The sequence below is a fragment of the Eptatretus burgeri genome, unplaced genomic scaffold, assembly GCF_056783735.1.
Source record: "Eptatretus burgeri isolate ZD-2024b unplaced genomic scaffold, Ebu_testis_v1 Ebu_testis_scaffold_3157, whole genome shotgun sequence".
NCBI classification, from domain to species: Eukaryota; Metazoa; Chordata; class Myxini; order Myxiniformes; family Myxinidae; genus Eptatretus; species Eptatretus burgeri.
In genome coordinates, this window is record NW_028225105.1 from 276,710 (window position 1) to 290,915 (window position 14,206).

The window sequence follows — 14,206 nt, forward strand, 5'->3', positions numbered from 1 at the left end:
TTGCACCCCGCCTCTTCACTCCCTGCCCCCCCCTCTTCACTCCCTCCCCCCCCCTATTCATCCCCCGCCCCGGCCTCTTCACTCCCTGACCCCGTCTCTTCATCCCCCGCCCCCGCCTCTTCACTCCTCGCCCCCATCTCAACGAAAAGTGTTTATTCTGCTTCAGAGTTGAAAGTTGACTATTGCCACTATGTGCGATGGACTCTTACAGGTGTGAAGTTTCTTTCAGTCCAGGTCACAGTACCGAGAAATACGTGACGCGACCGCTTGGAGCAGCACAAAATTGGTCCTTTAGTATTAATATATAGATAAGAGAGAGAGAGAGAGAGAGAGAGAGAGAGAGAGAGAGAGAGAGAGAGAGAGAGAGAGAGAGAGAGAGAGAGAGAGAGAGAGAGAGAGAGAGAGAGAGAGAGAGAGAGAGAGAGAGAGAGAGAGAGAGAGAGAGAGAGAGAGAGAGAGAGAGAGAGAGAGAGAGAGAGAGAGAGAGAGAGAGAGAGAGAGAGAGAGAGAGAGAGAGAGAGAGAGAGAGAGAGAGAGAGAGAGAGAGAGAGAGAGAGAGAGAGAGAGAGAGAGAGAGAGAGAGAGAGAGAGAGAGAGAGAGAGAGAGAGAGAGAGAGAGAGAGAGAGAGAGAGAGAGAGAGAGAGAGAGAGAGAGAGAGAGAGAGAGAGAGAGAGAGAGAGAGAGAGAGAGAGAGAGAGAGAGAGAGAGAGAGAGAGAGAGAGAGAGAGAGAGAAAGAGAGCTCATGTCATTGCAGAACCTCCGCTGATGATCTTCCAAAAGTCTCTCGATGAAAAGGTTCTTCCACAGGATTGGAAAATGGCGACGACCTATCACCACCCATTCATAAGACAGGAAGCAAGCAAGCTCCTGAGATCGACTGCCCTGGAAATTTGACAAAAGTGGTTGGTAAAGTGGTGAAGGGGGTATAATCAGAGATTTTTTATTTTTGTATACCTTGTCGAGGCTCGTGTGAGAGCGAACACACAACGCACATCAAGGGGGCATGAGACTAGAGGGGCGGGAGTGGGAGGGACAAAACAGTGGGGAACAGACACATTAGGAGATCTGCGGAAGGGAGACGGATGGGACGGGGAACATGGGGAATTGAAGATGGACATTACAGGGACTTTCAGGAAGGAAAGCAGGGAATTTGAAGGAAGCACTGCTTGGGTGGATTATCGGGGGTAGAAAAGATCGAGGATTTGGATGTGAGATGATAAGAGGTGGTGGTGAATAGCTGTTTTGAAAACCTGGAGGGAAGAATGGGAAAGAATAGAGTGAGTGAGTGAGTTCCAAAGGCGGGAAAAAAAGAGGAATGAAAGAGTGAAGGTGAGCAGTGATTCGTGATTTTGGTAGTTTTACCAGAAGGGTGTTGTTTGCTGACCTTGAGCGTCCTGAGGAAATGTGGTGGGGCCAAATTGCAGAAAGAGAGAGCAGGGGGGGGCAAGGCTGGAGAGGAGACCGTAGAAGACAGAAAGACCACCGACCAACCTGCGGTGATTGAGTGAGAGGCCCAAAGACTCAGCTTCATTGCGGGAGATGCCGATGATCCTAAATGCCCTGGTTTCTGCAGCGTGAAGCCGAGAAAGGTGGGAGGCAGGAGCACCAGCCCAGAGGGGAGAGCAGTACTCCATCAGGCTACGGACAAAAGCTTTGTAAGTGGTCAGGAGCTCAGGAGGGCCAAGGAAGGACTTTGCACGACGGAGGATTCCTAGTCGGCGACTGACTTTGGAGGCGAGGTTTGAAATGTGGCTTTCCCAGGAAAGGTCATGGCAGATAGTGAGACCCAGAAGCTTGAAAGAAAGGACTTCTTCCAGAGGATTGTTGAGAAAGTGGATGGGGGGGTTTTCTAAACGGTCCTTTCGAAGAGATATCGTGAGAGTGTGAGATTTGTCAGGATTGAAAGACATGCTCCACGTGTTGGACCAGTTTGTGATTTTATCCAGATCTGCAGTGAGAGAAGAAGCTGCTGCTTGCCGGTCTGAGGGATGACCGATGGTACGGCAGAGGGTGGAGTCATCAGCAAAGAGATATAGAGAATTTTCCAGAGAGTCGGAGAGACCATTGATGAAAACCAGAAAAAGAACAGGGCCCAGAACGCTACCTTGAGGAACTCCAGCCTGGACAGGAAGAGGGGATGAAAGAAATCCATTTAGGGCCACACGGTGACTGCGACAGGAGAGGAAGTCTGCGAGCCATGAGTGGAGATGGCCTTGGATACCATGGGAAGAGAGTTTGTTGAGTAGGGCAGGGTGCCAGACTGTGTCAAAAGCACGTGATATGTCCAGGTATACGGCTCGGATTTCTTGTCTGGCATTGAGGACCTCCATCCATTGTTGGGAGAGCAGAAGCAGCATTTCCTGGGTGGAGTGACCTGGTCTGAAACCAAATTGATGATGGCAGAACAACGCACGTGATGACCCACAACCCCTTCACAGACGGTCAGCATGGTTTTCGGCCGAGAAGATCGTGCACGTCACAAGTGTCACGTGTTTACGAGGGTCATACAGTAGATATTTTCTGTTCAGACTTCGGCAAAGCAATTGATGCTGTTTCCACACACGACACTGTTGATGGAGATTGCATCATGTGGTATTGGAGGACAACTCCTTCCTCGGATTGGAGCATTCCTTACAAGAAGGCATCAAAGAGTTATGGTTGACGGAGGGAGCTCAAGCTGGAGTCCTGTAAAAGGTGGTCTTCCACGGGGTCATGTACTCGGACCCCTTTTGTTTCTAATCTCTATTAACGATCGGCCACAATTGATCAAGAACTTTGTGTACATTTTTGCTGATGACACGAAAATGATGGGTCCAGTTAACAATCAGGATCAAGCAGACACGCTTCAAGGTGATTTAAACAAGACGCAGGAATTGTCCACCACCTGGAAACTCCCCTTCAATGAAACCAAACAAAAGGTCCTGCATGTTGGAAGGTAAAACAGTAAGAGTGGGTACCACACGAGTGACGTCAATATTCAGGATGTCCAAACAGAGAAAAACCTTGGTGTTGTGATTGATGACTTAACTTTCATCAAGATATCTCAAAATCCATTCTCAAGGATAATCAGACGCTCGGGATCATGAAAAGGACATTCTCACACTGAACAATGAACGGACACTCGGTAGAGCGCACACCTCCGCTCGGCTGAATAGTTCACCTTTTATATCATACAGGTAGGCCGTACCTGGATCCGGATCTGAATCAAAATTGGATCAATTCGTCCTCGTCACACACACAACGTGTCCACTACATTTCGTATTAATCCGTTCACAACGTTTTGAGATATCCTGCTCATACACAACCAGACAGGGGTGAAAACATAATCTGTAACACAGGCTCGATGGGCCAAATGTCCTCCTCCTTCATAAAAGTCCCTTCCAATCCTTGTGTCCCACCGTCATCACTCTCCTTTTATTTACACTCACACAAGGATGCACACAATGAACTTACACTGGACCTTGCATTAATTCGGCCCGATTTCTCAGATTCCCGCCAAAACACAGAGTGGCCCGATCATTGTGGCTTCGACTGAAACTCTTCTGCAGTAATCATGTCTCCACCGTTCAATACTTCAAACATCGACATCACACCCGTCAGTATGAATCACTCAACGGTTTTTAAACATGAAGTTTAAACCGACGAACTCACTCGATCCATCAACGGCAGGTGGAGAAACCGTTGTGTCCTCGATTCAAACGAGGCGATCAGTGCGCATGCGCGACCCACGTGATTCTTCTTCTTGTTAAATCTTGTGATAATTGTTGAGTTTTCGTCTTTTCACATCGTGTTTCCTTGAGGCCTTCCCTTCTCCCCGTTTGTGTCCGTGATCGTGTTTATTGTATTTTCTCCTTGTTTACATCAGTTTATATTTTCTCATTTCTCCCTCCACCCTCCTGTCCCCCTGAACTACACCCTGTTTCGTCGAACGAAAAACAAACAAACAAATCCAACAACAACAACGTTTTCCCTCACATTACACCCGATGTCGCCACGTCACTTCCTGTACCGACTCTTCTTCCTCTTCCTTCTGACGATCTTCCATCAACTTTTATCGACCAACATTCACCAAACACCTTCACGATTTTTCATCAACCTTTCCTTTTCGTAATCTTAATCAAAAAAATAATATAAACCACGGGTCTCTTAAACTATAACAACTTTCCATGCAGCTTGTTACTGACAAACCAGACATAATCTGCTTCACGGAAACTTTCCTCCTCCAACACGTCTCTGACTCCCAAGTGTCTTTCCCTGGTTACTCCCTCCTCCGGTATGACAGACCTGAGCCTCATTCTGGTGGCGGAGTTGCTCTTCATCAAAGACGATTCCTCACTCACCATGCACTGCATTTTCTCCCCCACACCCCCAAGAATACCTCTGGCTGCGGCTTCCCCTTCACTCCCACCTCATGTATATATGTGTGTTGTGCCGTCCACCAAACAATGATGACTCCATCTACACCTCACTATCCAAAAACATGGACCAACTTCTATCTTCACATCCAAACTCTCTCTTCCTCATATGTGGTGACCAATTATCATCAAGCCAGTTCGCTCATTGAGGGTACCTCTCTCACCTGTCATGGCACTTCAACAAAAGACTTCTGCGACTCATTGGGACTGACTCAATCGGTCCACTTCCCAACCCGGATCTCAAACAATGGTCCTCTATCTCTTCTGCATGTGACTTTGACAAATTTCCCTGAAAATATCTGCTGTTCTTCCTTCGCTCCAATCGGTTCTTCTGACCACGTCCTTCTCAAAGTTGACATCTCTCCGGCTGTTATCAGAGAACCACCTCAGCGCCGTCAGGTCTGGCATTTCACTCAAACCAACTGGCAGAGTCTCGAAGCAGCCATCAAACCTCTGGACTGGTCTCCCATCTCTACTTTCTCCAACATCAACTCATCCTGGGAATTCTTTCAAAGAAACTTGCTCTCCCTCATGCAAAGATTTATCCCCTCTTGTCTTCAGTTGTCCTCCCCTTCCTCCCGCCCATGGTTCACTGAAGCTTGTGGCGAGGCAGTTGTCCTGAAAAAACTTGCCTTTGAGTCATAGAAAGCAAACCCAATTGAGGGTAATCTCAGTTCCTTCCATAAAGCTCAGGACGAGTGTGGATCTTCCCTCAGGAGATCCAGAAAACAACATCTTTCAAATCTCAAGTCTGAACTCTGAAATCTGTCTCCCTCCTCCAAGTCCTGGAGGCGTCTCGTTCGGTCTTTTTCTGTTGTATGTTCCCCGTCTATTCTCTCCCTTACCTCAAATGGCCGCACTGCTGATAACGCACGTAAAACGGCTGAATGCCTAAACTCTGTGTTTGTTTCTAAGTCTTGTGTCCAAAACCCATCACTTCCTCAACCCACCTCACCCAGTCGCACCCAACTGTCCCTGGAATCTGTGTCCGTTTCTTCTGACAAGGTGAAGAGTTTGCTGTCAAACCTCGACTCAGATTCTGCAACCTGTCCAGACGGCATCAGCCCACGTGTCCTAAAAACATGCTCATCTGCTCTGGCTCACACTCTCTCTCTGTTCTATTCACCCTCTCATTTGCCCAAGGTCACCTGCCATCTGTTTGGAAATCAGCAAACATCACTGCCCTGTACAAAAACGGTGCAAAAACAGATCCCTGCAACGACAGACCAATCAGCCTTCTCCCAATCATCAACAAGGTTATGGAATCCTTCATCACTTCAGACATTAAATCCTTCCTCTTCTCCAATGGCTTGATTTCCGATCATCAATTTGGTTTCAGACCAGGTCACTCTACCCTGGATATGATGCTTCTGCACTCCCAACAATGGATGGAGGTCCTCAATGCCAGACATGAAATCAGAGCCATATCCAGACATATCGTGTGCTTTTGACAGGTCTGGCAAAAGGCCCTGCTCACCAAGCTCTCTTTCTGTGGTATCTAAGGCCATCTCCACTCATTGCTTGCAGAATTCCTCGACTGTTGCAGTTAACGTGTGGCACTAAATGGAGTTCCCTCATCCCCTCTTCCTGTCCAGGCTGGAGTTCCTCAAGGGAGCGTTCTGGGCCCTGTTCTTTTTTCTGGTTTTCATCAACGATCTCTCCGATTCTCTGGAAAATCCTCTTCATCTCTTCACTGATGACTCCGCCCTCTGCCGTACCATCTGTCACCCTAAGATCGGCAAGCAGCAGCTTCTTCACTCTCTGATCTGGATAAAACCACAAACTGGTCCAACACGTGGAACAAGTCTTTCAATCCAGACAAATCTCACACTCTCACTATGTCTATCCGAAAGGATCGTCTTGAAACCCCCCACCCCCATCTACTTTCTCAACAATCTTCTTGAAGAAGTACTTTCATTCAAGCTTCTGGGTCTCACTATCTGCCATGATCTTTCCTGGGAAAGCCACATTTTCAAGCTGGCCTCCAAAGCCAGTCGCCAACTGGGCATCTTCCATCATGCAAAGTCCTTCATTGGCACACCTGAGCTCCTGACCATTTACAAAGACCACACTCTGTACAGAGTGCTGCCACAGCAGTCTCCTGGGGGATTGGGAACATTCCTGGAGGGGTCACAACTCTGACACAGGGTCGTGAAATGGCTCAATCATCCAAGAAAGCTGGTATTCATTTTACCTATTCAGAAGGATGACAGGCCCACCTGGTCTTAATTCAATGGCCAATTGGGATTTGAACTCAGGAACCTAGGATCCCACACCCACCACCTTCACCATGAAGCCAACACCAAGCATCCAAAAACAATACGTCGCACGATATTTCAGAAAGTTGTGGACGGATTCAGACAAGAAAAGCGAGGTGTATGAGTTGAGGAGGTGATAAGAAAACGCCGAACCGATTCGATTTTGGTTCAGGTCATTTGGCTGAGATGTACCTGATGGTGGAGGAGCAGTTTGATTGACCCTGCATGTTGTACACAAATCGAAAGCTTGCTGATGGATCTCCGGTCCAAATCGCAGGAGTCTCTGTTGGATATGCAGGACTCTCTGTTCGATATGCAGGTGTCTCTGTTCGATATGCAGTCGTATCTGTTCGATATGCAGGCGTCTCTGTTCGACATGCAGGAGTCTCTGTTCGATATGCAGGAGTCTGGTCGATATGCAGGGGTCTCTGTTCGACGTGCAGGCGTCTCTGTTCGACATGTAGGCATCTCTGTTCGATATGCAGGAGTCTGTTCGACATGCAGGAGTCTCTGTTCGATATTCAGGAGTCTGTTCAATATGCAGGAGTCTCTGTTCGATATTCAGAGTCTGTTCAATATGCAGGAGTCTCTGTTCGATATGCAGAAGTCTGTTCGATATGCAGGGGTCTCTGTTTGACGTGCAGGCGTCTCTGTTCGACAGGCAGGAGACTCTGTTCGATGTGCAGGTGTCTCTGTTCGATATGCAGGAGTATCTGTTTAACATGGAGGTGTCCCTGTTCGATATGCAATCATCTCTGTTCGATATGCATGCATCTCTGTTCGATATGCAGGACTCTGTTTGACATGCAGGCGTCTCTGTTCGATGTGCGGGTGTCTCTGTTCGATATGCAGGAGTCACTTCGATATGCAGGCGTCTCTGTTCGACATGCAGGCATCTCTGTTCGACATGCAGGAGTCTCTGTTCGATATGCAGGAGTATCTGTTTCACATGGAGGTGTCCCTGTTCGATATGCAATCGTCTCTGTTCGATATGCAGGAGTCTGTTCGACATGCAGGGGTCTCTGTTCGATGTGCAGGAGTCTGTTCGATATGCAGGGGTCTCTGTTCGATATGCAGGGGTCTCTGTTCGACTTGCAGGCGTCTCTGTTCGACATGCAGGCATCTCTGTTCGATATGCAGTCGTCTCTGTTCGATATGCATGACTCTCTGTTCGATATGCAGGAGTCTCTGTTTAACATGCAGGTGTCCCTGTTCGATATGCAATCGTCTCTGTTCGATATGCAGGTATCTCTGTTCGATATGCAGGACTCTGTTTGACATGCAGGCATCTCTGTTCGATATGCAGGTGTCTCTGTTCGATATGCAGGAGTCTCTGTTTAACATTCAGGCGTTTCTTTTCGATATGCAATCGTCTCTGTTCGACATGCAGGAGTCTCTGTGCGATAGGCAGGTGTCTGTTCGATATGCAGGTGTCTCTGTTCGATATGCAGGTGTCTCTGTTCGATATTCAGGTGTCTCTGTTCGATATGCAGGACTCTCTGTTTAACATGCAGGTGTCTCTGTTCGACATGCAGGTATCTCGGTTCGATATGCAGGCGTCTCTGTTCAATAGGCAGGTGTCTGTTCGATATGCAGGTGTCTCTGTTCGATACGCAGGTGTCTGTTTGATATGCAGGTGTCTCTGTTCGATATGCAGGTCTGTTTGATATGTAGGTGTCTCTGTTCGATGTGCAGGTGTCTCTGTTCGATACGCAGGTGTCTGTTTGATATTCACATATATCGATTTCCTGGTGTTTCCCTTCCCTTTGCTGGAGTTTGACTTCCTGGTTTCTTTGTTCAGCTCAGAGTTGGACGTGATCGTGTTTTCGTTGGTTTTACTGTCTATGGTGGTGATGTTGACTGTTGAGCTTGCGGGAGCATCTGCTCAGCCTGAGGATGTCTCCTCTCAATTTGTTTGTGTTTCTGTTCGTGTTGTTTGCCGATCGGTTCAGTCCGAAGTACAAATTGCTGGGGTTTCAGGACATGTTGGATAACTGGGACTTGGTTTTCTTGAGATGCACTTCGGTTGTGGCGTAATCTTGGTCCGATTCCTGCTGACTCCATCACCTTTCCTGAAGGACCAAGCATTTAAAAGAATTGTCAGGTGAGAAAACAGGATAACCTCAAAAACAAACTCATCTTGAGAAGAACTGTTTTCTGTTTCCTCTTGTTAAAAAACAAAGTATTTTGTATTTTTTCGCACTTCCTTCACACTTCATCCACTCTCCCCCTCCCAACTAGTTTCCTGTTTAGATTTTGCCTCTTCTCCTTATTTTCGTCCTCTTCCACTTTTTATGTCTATTCCTTTTTGACTTCCTGGGATGATATTGGTGGTGGTTTCGGTGCGGATGATTTTTCTCGGTGGTGAACTTTGAGAGAGTGATCCTTTTATGTCTGGTTGAGAGGGAAGAGAGTATTTGGAGTTTACACCCAATGAGACACCGCGTCCGGATTCAAAGGTGCCTCGGCACACGGATCCTCCCTTGAAGAACAAGATCTCGATGTGGTCCCAGCGCATCCTTCGATGACTTCGTATTTTGTTTTCACGAAGATGTTGTGTTGGATTCCTTGTTCAATTTGCAGGCATTTTTGTTCCATCTTCTTGGATGTCTGATCGATTTTCTCTTGTCTCTGTTCGTCTCTCCGTCGAGATTCATGAAAGCTCACTTCACCTCCGAGTTCAGGCAGCTGGTGTTTCAGAACAGGTAGTGAAAGTGGGGATGTGCTTGCCCGAGACATACCTGCTGGAGGAGTACTTGGATTGACCCCGTATACTGTCCGCAACATGGAGGCTTTCTGTTGCATTGGCTGTTCAATTCGCCGGCGTTTTTCAATTGAGGACCGTCGTCTCTGTTCGATTTCTTGGCATAACAGTTCCATTCTGCATTGAGATTCCTGTTGTCTCTCTTCAGGAGGGACTTTGGACACCTGGTGTTCCTGCACAGATGGTGTAAGTCGGGATTTATTTTCCTGTGACGTACCTGGTGGAGGAGTACTTGGATTGACTTCATACACGGTTGGCAAGACGAAGGTTTTGTCCTGAATTGCCTGTTCAATTTGCAGACATTTCTGTTGGAGCTGCGTTTGTCTGATTTTGTCGTTCTGTAAATCTTGCTGACGTCTCGATTCACATTGGAGTTTGCAAAGTTCATCTTGTAGAACAGAAAGTATAACTTCGCTTGTGTTTTGCTGAGACGGACCTGGAAAAGAAACACTTGGATTGACTCCATATGTTGTTTGCAAGATGAAGGTTGCTTGTTTGATCGCTTGTTCAACTCCAAGACATTTCTGTTCGACCTCCATTTGTCTGTTTTTGTCTTTCTGTAAATTTTGCTGACGTCTCACTTCATCTTGGAGTTTGCACAGTTGATCTTGCAGAACAGAACATTTCACTTCGCTTGTGTTTTGATGAGACGGACCTGGTAGAGAAACACTTGGATTGACTCCGTATTTTGTTTGCAAGATGAAGGTTGCTTGTTCGATTGCTTGTTCAATTTTCAGACATTGCTGTTCAATATGGGTTTGTCTTCTGTTGTCTTTCTGTGAATCTTGCTGACGTCTCACTTCATCTTGGAGTTTGCGCAGTTGATCTTCCAGAGCAGAACGTTTAAATTTGCTTGTGTTTTGCTGAGACGGACCTGGTAGAGGAGGACTTGGATTGACTCCATATTTTGTTTGTAAGACGAATGTTAACTCTTGGATTGTATGTTCAACTTCAAGGCATTTTTTTTCGTCTTTCTGTTTGATTTTCTCTTTTCTCAGTTCGTATTTCCGTAGACGTTCATGATATCTCCTTTCACCTTCGAGTTTGGACAGCTGATGTTTCAAAGCAGATATTGTAAGTGGGGATGTGTTTGCCTGAGATGTACCTGGTAGAGGAATACTTGGATTGACTCCGTGTTGTGTTCGCAAGGTTGAGGCTTTTTGTTGGATTGCGTGTTCAATTTGCCGGCGTATTTCATCGATTCTCTGTCGTCTCTGTTCAGTATCCTTACTTTTCTCTTCCATTCTGCGTTGAAATTCCAGTTGTCTTTCTTCACCTCGAAGTTTGTGTCGCTGGTTATTCAGAGCAGGCGGTGTACCTGGGGATTTATTTGTCTGAGAGGCATCTCGTCGAGAAAGAGTTGTTGCAAAGTCTGCAGCTTTTTGAGAGATTGCCTGTTCAACTTGCAGGTGTTTTTGTCCGGTTCCCTGATGTCTTTGTTCGATTTCTTTGTGTTTCTGTTCCCTTTGATGGAGTTTGACTTCCTGGTTTCTTTGTTCGGATTGACTGTGTTTCCGTTCGATTTTCTGGCTGTGATGTTGAGCTTGTGAGAGTATCCGTTCAGCTTGTGGATGTTTCCCCTGAATTTGTTCACGTTTCTGTTCGGGGTTTGGTTGAGATGTGCTCGGGTTGCAGGGTAATCTTGAACCGATTCCTGTTGGATCCATCACCTATCCTGAAGGACCAAGCAATAAAAGGAATCCAAGTGTCAGGTGAGTAAACACAAAAAAATCAATAAAAGGAAGTAAGAGGGTTACAAAGGGATAAAATGGAATCTGCCAACCCAGGAAAAGCAGGTAGAACAGAAAGGAAGGGAAATGATAAATTAGACAAAAATATTTTTGGCAGGAAGACGAGGGACTCGCGAGACAACTTCGTCACTGCCTTGTCACATACATTTATTACGTACACTGATGCTGAACATACACTACGAAATAAATATTATAAGCTAAACCCATTTAACCCTTTCGACAGATCCACACCATTATCAACATTAATTGATGTTTTTTGTCTCTCTCAAGGTTGTGGATGAGTTGAGACAAAACTTGGTGGATGACTTGGTTATGAGACAAGACCAAGCCGATTCGATTTGGGTTCAGGACCGAATTCAGATCCGGCCGATCAGTGGGATACAAAACGGAACCTGTTTAGTCTGGTGGAGGTGTACCCTCTCCCGAGTGTCATGAAACCTTGTTTGTTGTTTTCTTTCTGTTCCTCCACCCTATTTTAGGACAGACAAGGAAATTAGATGTAGGTGGAGGCCATTCGGTCCATCATGCCTGTGCCACAGCAACAATTTATCAACACCGGATTAAAAGTGACGGTGGTTGTTCCTTTTCAGGATCTCTCCCCACTTTCTCAAAGATATTTTCCGGTCGCATTTTCTCGCATTTTTACTGTCATTTTGTTATTTCTGTGTTTACTGTGTGTTTCTGGTTCGGTCTTGAGTTAAAACTTGTGATAATTGTTGTCTTTTCACATCGTGTTTCCTTGAGGCCTTCCCTTCTCCCCGTTTGTGCACGTGATCGTGTTTATTGTATTTTCTCCTTGTTAACATCGGTTTATATTTTCTCATTTCTCCCTCCACCCTCCTGTCCCCCTGAACTACACCCTGTTTCGTCGAACAAAAAACAAACAAACAAATCCAATAAAAACAATGTTTTCCCTCACATAACACCCGACGTCGCCACGTCACTTCCTGTACCGACTCTTCTTCCTCTTCCTTCTAACGATCTCCCATCGACTTTTGTCGACCCACATTCACCAAACACCTTCACGATTTTTTCTTCAACCTTTTCATTGCTTCATCTTACGTCATCTTAAAAAAGTCTTTGTTCTTTTAACCTCTCACGTGACACCTCCCGAAACCACGTGTTTCCCGACTTCCTCTTCTTCTTCTTCTGTAACTTTCATCGAACGACCAGCTTCCTTCTGTGTTTGCCGATCGAAATTCAGCAAACACCGACAGGATTTTTTTCATCAACCTTTCCTTTTCCTAATATTAGTAATCTTGATCAAAAAAATATATAAAATAAATCACCGTCTCTTAAACTACAACAACTTCCTCTTTCCCCCACATGGTTCTCGTTATTGTATCATCATTAACTACTCTTCTTCTTCTTCTTCCAATGTTTTCAATTCGACCTTTCCTTCATCCCGAGTCCAACACGTCCCACTGTTATGTTCCTTTTCTCCATTCTCTTCATCACATCCCTCATGTTATGTCTTTAATCACATCTCTGACTTTAAAAGTTTTGAAATCCCAGTTTGTAATTCATGTTCGTGTTTCATCAATCGTACTTTTTTTCAACAACTTCAGTACTAATTCAATCCACCTCATTAAATCTACCTCCTCCTAACCCCTCACCTGTTATCCCCTCTCCTTACGTCTCCAATCTTGCCCTCATCCAACTTCCGTTCTTGGCGCCTCCTCACTCTTCTGCCTCAGTACCAGCCCCTCCTCCGTTGTCCCAAACTGTGTGGTGTTCTAACATCTGTGGGCTCCATTCGAACCTCACAGATATTTCACTCTCTCCATCAGTACAATCATCATCACTAACATGCTCCTTCCTTCCTCTCAGAACACCTCCCCCTCTTCCCAACCCCTCAAATCTTGTACCTCCCCCCGCCGCTCCCTTGTTCACCATACCTCCTCGACAAAGTCTCATCCCACCTCTCTCATCGCCCTCCTGCACCTTGGCCGTGCCTGCTCTCGTGTCCTCTCCCTCTCAAAGCAACCTTCACAATCTTCCCCCTCAACGTTCTCCCTCCAAGCTTCACCTTCCCAAACTTTTCCCCCCCCGAACATCCACAAAACTCCCTCTTTCCCCCAACCTCTCTCTTCCATATCATCACTCCACCTCCTCCAATCTTCAACTGCCCTCTGCCCCCTATCTTGTTTCTCCCCACTGTACCTCAACCCATCACCACCGAGCCTTTTCTCCTCATCCTTCCCTCTCCCCGAGCACTTCTGCAATCCACCACACTCTTTCAATAACCCTCCTGACCTCCCCCTGCCCTTCCTCCCTCGTCCTACACTCCACTCGAAACCTCCTCCCCGACCTTTTCCTTCACAGTGTGGACCTCAAATATCCGGGGCCTTCGCTCAAACCTGACAGATCTTTCCATGCAGCTTGTCACTGACAAACCAGACATAATCTGCTTCACGGAAACTCTCCTCCTCCAATACGTCTCTGACTCCCAAGTGTCTTTCCCTGGTTACTCCCTCCTCCGGTATGACAGACCTGAGCCTCATTCTGGTGGCAGAGTTGCTCTTCATCAAAGGCGATTCCTCACTAACCATGCACTGCATTTTCTCCTCACACCCCCAAGAATACCTCTGGCTGAGCTTCCCCTTCACTCCCACCTCATGTACATATGTGTGTTGTGCCGTCCACCAAACAGTGATGACTCCATCGACACCTCACTATCCAAAAACATGGACCAACTTCTATCTTCGCATCCAAACTCTCTCTTCCTCATGTGTGGTGACTTCAATTATCATCAAGCCAGTTCGCTCATTGAGGGTACCTCTCTCACCTGTCATGGCACTTCAACAAAAGACTTCTGCGACTCATTGGGAATGACTCAATCGGTCCACTTCCCAACCCGGATCTCAAACAATGGTCCTCCATCTCTTCTGCATGTGACTTTGACAAATTTCCCTGAAAATATCTGCTGTTCTTCCTTTGCTACAATCGGTTCTTCTGACCACGTCCTTCTCAAAGTTGACATCTCTCCGGCTGTTATCAGAGAACCACCTCAGCG

General features: G+C 46.5%; 2 protein-coding genes across 9 annotated transcripts in view; both read right to left on the bottom strand.

Moving 5' to 3' along the window:
• Positions 1–13,028, bottom strand: part of LOC147006662 (uncharacterized) — a 138,952-nt gene extending 125,924 nt beyond the window's left edge. The window contains exon 1 of the mRNA XM_085868225.1: positions 12,284–13,028. The gene's annotated coding sequence lies outside the window, so the exon portion shown is untranslated. The remainder of the gene's footprint in view (positions 1–12,283) is intronic.
• The window catches only part of LOC147006664 (uncharacterized), a 99,514-nt gene that overhangs the window by 51,520 nt on the left and 33,788 nt on the right, over positions 1–14,206 (bottom strand). For 4 of the 8 annotated variants that reach the window (XM_085868190.1, XM_085868188.1, XM_085868189.1 and 1 more), the window contains exon 1: positions 3,654–3,916. The exons of 3 other annotated variants lie outside the window; for them this stretch is intronic. The gene's annotated coding sequence lies outside the window, so the exon portion shown is untranslated. Of the gene's footprint in view, positions 1–3,653; positions 3,917–6,867; positions 7,008–14,206 lie in introns of those variants that run through there. One more of the 8 variants, XM_085868191.1, reaches the window with a different exon arrangement.